Genomic DNA, 5,000 nt, shown 5'->3' with positions numbered 1-5,000 from the left:
AAACGCGCCCAGGTGGGCCATCTACGCACCTGTCGCTGATCTCGAAGACGGTCCTGGCACACCCCGCTTCGCTGCAGGTCCGCAGGCCACTCCCCCCCCACAACGTATTAAAATAAAGATCTGCCAACTCCGCTGCTGTCGTCGGAGCTGCCAGTTCGGCTAAAGTGTTTTTTCTTCAGAGAATAGGCTAATCTAGCATGACGTTGGTATGCAAGTGTAATGTTAGCATGTTGCTCACATAGCTATGCTAATGTTGCTAACGTTTGTGTCTCTACCCCCGCCCCGCTCCTTAGTGTTACAGTGTTGTAAAGTGACATATGTCAGTGTTTCTCACACATTCATTTATTTGTGGTGGCCCGCCACGAAAGAATTACGTCCGCCACAAATAAAAAATAAAGAAATAAAAATAAAATTTAAAAAAAAAATTGTTTTTTTTTTGTCCTGTCCAGCTTCTCAGGCAAATCATATAGTTGATGTAGATGCCCATATAGGATGTTCAGATTTACTTTACAAAAGAGAAGTGTAGGATACTTCTCTTGTTGCCCTATTTGTATTTGACCACTACTGTTTTCTGTTTATTTGTTACTGACTGTGGCAGGACACCTCTGCCTCTGTTTCACTTTATGTTGCTGGTAAATAATATGGTTGTAGTAGTAGGCTAAAATTAAATTATTTAGTATGCACTAATTAAAGGGGCAGAGCTTTAAGAGACATTTTAGCTTTTATATTTTATAAGATATATTTTTTGTAAGAACCACAATTAATAAATATATTTCAGTGAATAACTTATTGTTCAAATCTGTATATAAATATGTACATAAAGTGTTGTAATTATATTGTGAAATGGATGGATGGATGGACGTTTAAAACAAAACTGTTATTATAAATTAGTAAGTATACATTTTTTGAGCATTTTTAGAGAAAATCATATCATTGTAGTAAATTATGCAAATTACTCTATGATGTCATGGTGACCACGCCCATAGCCACGCCCACAGCTACGCCCCCACTGCCACAGGTATCTTGCCAGTTTATGGGAAACACTGTATGTAATCTATTACCATACTTGCCAACCCTCCCGAATTTTCCGGGAGACTCCCGAAATTCATCGCCTCTCCCGAAAACCTCCCGGGACAAATATTCTCCCGAAAATCTCCCGATTTTCAGCCGGAGCTGGAGGCCACGCCCCCTCCAGCTCCATGCGGACCTGGGTGAGGACAGCCTTTTTTCACGACAGGAGGACAACAGGGTGACAAGAACTAAATCATCCAGACTAGAGATAAATTGTATTATGTTTCTTACCTAAAAATAAATATATTTATTAATTTAAAAAAAAAAACTAAATACATTTTTACTATATTTTGCTAAAAACATCAAAATTAATTGTATTTTTATTTGTATTTTTTCTGACTCCTTAATACATCCAGCCATTGAATTATACATTAAAATAAACATATTTGAAATAATTAATTTTAAATGATCATAATAATTCATTTAAAATGACCATATTTAATTATTAAAATAATTGCTTGTTTATCAACAACTTTAGCATTTTATTCATTACATTTTGAAGCTCTCAGAAGCCAAGTTATGTTATATTCCTTAAGATTTATTTATGCAAGTTAGAAGTATCAATTATCTAAACACAGTTTTGTTTGCATATTTTCAGGATGTATATATATATATATATATATATATATATATATATATATGAAATATTTGACTTGGTGAATTCTAGCTGTAAATATACTCCTCCCCTCTTAACCACGCCTACAACCATGCCCCCCGCCCCCAACCACGCCCCCGCCCCAACCACCTGACCACGCCCCCCACACCCACCTCCCGAAATCGGAGGTCTCAAGGTTGGCCAGTGTGTCTATTACAATATAATGCACTGTTACAGTGTGTAGGGTTGCAAAATTCCGGGGATATTCAAAGTTGGAAACTTTCCATGGGAATTAATGGGAATAAACATTGAATGCAACATGCTAGATCTTGCAGCATGATTATTAGCTAAAACAACCTGATTTAGTGCGATTTCAGTAGAATTTCAACCCTTCACGGTGCATTCCTCCATCACGTGTGCAGTGCATTCTTCCATCACATGCCCGGATGATTCCCAGCATGCTACACACTACAGGCCACACTAGTATTTGAGCCCAAGGACTTCATCCAGTCAGGTAAATCTTGATATTACTGGGGTAAATATATTTGATCTATGGTATTTAAGTTTAATAGAGGTGTAATTGCGTGTTACTGTATGACTGTAGACTACTCCAGCAGACTTCCACTCAAGCTAGCTAGCTGTTCCTGTACTTGTTAAAGGATTTTGGGGCCAATTTATTATTTATGTACCACCACCAGTCTCATAATGAACCGAAAATATTTCTCCGTTAGCTGTGATGCTAATTTTCTCCATGTTAATTCCCATTCATTTATGCTAACAACGTTAGCGGTCCGAATGTACCTTTTTTGTGATCTGTAAAGTTCAACTAGCAAATACCAAATCAAAACGTGTAGTTTCCTCCGCCTTCTGTTCTGCTAGCCATTCTGTTGTCATACAAGAATGTAGGTTGTAGTTTGATTTAGCATGCTGGTTGAGTGTTCATTTATTCATCTGGCCTATTTCTATTCATTTGTCCAGCAGTAAAATATTTTTAAAGACTACTCCAATTGTTCAGCTGACTATTTATATCCGTGTGTGGCGTTGCATTAGTGTTTTACAAGAGTAAATAAACACAAACAGAATAATGCCACGTATGATGTGTGGAGACATTTCACCCCAACCAATGTAGGCGGAAAGTCTGTGTACATTTGCAAATACTGTGCAAAGAGCTACGTCAAAAATGCCACAAAGATGCAGCAGCATATAGACAAGTGGCCAATAATATATCATTATTGTAATTCCCCATTAATTCCCATATATTCCCATTAATTCCCACAGACGGTGTCCAACTTTGAATAATCAAAAAAATTGTCAATATTTACAAACTTCCCGAGCTTAACTTCCCGTGGTAAATTTCCGGAAATTTACTGGACACCTTCCACCCCTTTGCAACCCTAAAAGTGTGTATGAAAAACGTGGATACAGTACACAATAGAGCTTCTTGGAGACACACACACACACACACACACACACACACACACACAACACAGTTCATTAGCATTAAAGCTACAGACTTGCGTGTTCCGTATAGGACTTATAGTACTAAATAGGTGTGTATTGATACCACATGTTTTTACTTGAGATACAGTACCGATATTGCAGCCCTTGAGTACTGACTGATACAAACACTAACCTATTTATTATTAACCGTCTGGAATGGACTTGGGCTGTTTGCAACATTTACATAGATGCCTAGAGGGCGCTAAATTTCCAATGTATTTGAAGCGTTATATCCCGCCCTCTTACGACTTGTAGTATGTAAAGACGTAATTAAGTACTTATACGTGCTAATTATAGCCATTTGCAAACATCTTTGTATTTTGTAATACGCTTCTGCATTGGAGACTTTGTATGTTTAAGAAACTCTACTAATTTGATACTTGTTTATATTGACAAATGTGATGTTTTAGACTGGAAGATTGTTAAGTTAATTATGCATGTCTAGCTTGTGTGTTATAGTGTGCTTCGCTGTAGTGTAGCTGCTAAATGACTTGACTGAAATACGAGAAAGGACCAACCTTATGCGCTTATTGGTGGTCTACATCGGGGATTTTAGATGCAAATCCATATAATCTGATTGCTTTCTTTGCAGATTTTTGACCAATTTCGGATACCAATATTGGACCGGGAAAGTGTTAATAACAATGTAACAATATAAGTATGTTTGTATTTATATAATGTATGTATATATGTGTGTGTGAGTGTGTATATATGTATATATATGTGTATATGTACATATATATGTACATATGTATGTGTGTATGTATGTATACATACATACATACACATATTGTGTGTGTGTGTGTGTGTGTGTGTGTGTGTGTGTGTGTGTGTGTGTGTGTGTGTGTGTGTATGTATCTGTGTACACTACCATTCAAAAGTTTGGGGTCACCCAAACAATTTTGTGGAATAGCCTTCATTTCTAAGAACAAGAATAGACTGTCGAGTTTCAGATGAAAGTTCTCTTTTTCTGGCCATTTTGAGCGTTTAATTGACCCCACAAATGTGATGCTCCAGGAACTCAATCTGCTCAAAGGAAGGTCAGCTTTGTAGCTTCTGTAACGAGCTAAACTGTTTTCAGATGTGTGAACATGATTGCACAAGGGTTTTCTAATCGTCAATTAGCCTTCTGAGCCAATGAGCAAACACATTGTACCATTAGAACACTGGAGTGATAGTTGCTGGAAATGGGCCTCTATACACCGATGTAGATATTGCACCAAAAACCAGACATTTTCAGCTAGAATAGTCATTTACCACATTAGCAATGTATAGAGTGTATTTCTTTAAAGTTAAGTCTAGTTTAAAGTTATCTTCATTGAAAAGTACAGTGCTTTTCCTTCAAAAATAAGGACATTTCAATGTGACCCCAAACTTTTGAACGGTAGTGTATATATGTATATATGTATGTATATATATATATATATATATATATGTGTGTGTGTATAGAGATGTTCGATAATGTTGGCATGCCGATATTATCGGCTGATAAATGCGTTAAAATGTAATATCGGAAATTATGGTATCGTTTTTTTTATTATCGGTATCGTTTTTTGTTTTTGTTTTTGTTTTTTTTTATTAGTTTTTTTTTAAATTAAATCAACATAAAAAACACAAGATACACTTACAATTAGTGCACCAACCCAAAAAACCTCCCTCCCCCATTCACACTCATTCACACAAAAGGGTTGTTTCTTTCTGTTATTAATATTCTGGTTCCTACATTATATATCAATATATATCAATACAGTCTGCAAGGGATACAGTCCGTAAGCACACATGATTGTGTGTGCTGCTGGTCCACTAATAGTACTAACCTTTAACAGTTAATTTG

General features: G+C 36.4%; 1 protein-coding gene across 3 annotated transcripts in view; it reads left to right on the top strand.

Moving 5' to 3' along the window:
* The window catches only part of LOC133659854 (raftlin-like), a 343,132-nt gene that overhangs the window by 46,356 nt on the left and 291,776 nt on the right, over positions 1 to 5,000 (top strand). The gene's annotated exons all lie outside the window — the stretch shown is intronic.

Source organism: Entelurus aequoreus, linkage group LG11, assembly GCF_033978785.1.
Source record: "Entelurus aequoreus isolate RoL-2023_Sb linkage group LG11, RoL_Eaeq_v1.1, whole genome shotgun sequence".
NCBI classification, from domain to species: domain Eukaryota; kingdom Metazoa; phylum Chordata; class Actinopteri; order Syngnathiformes; family Syngnathidae; genus Entelurus; species Entelurus aequoreus.
Note: the sequence above shows the minus strand (reverse complement) of the source record. Positions and strands in the feature narration are given on the sequence as shown.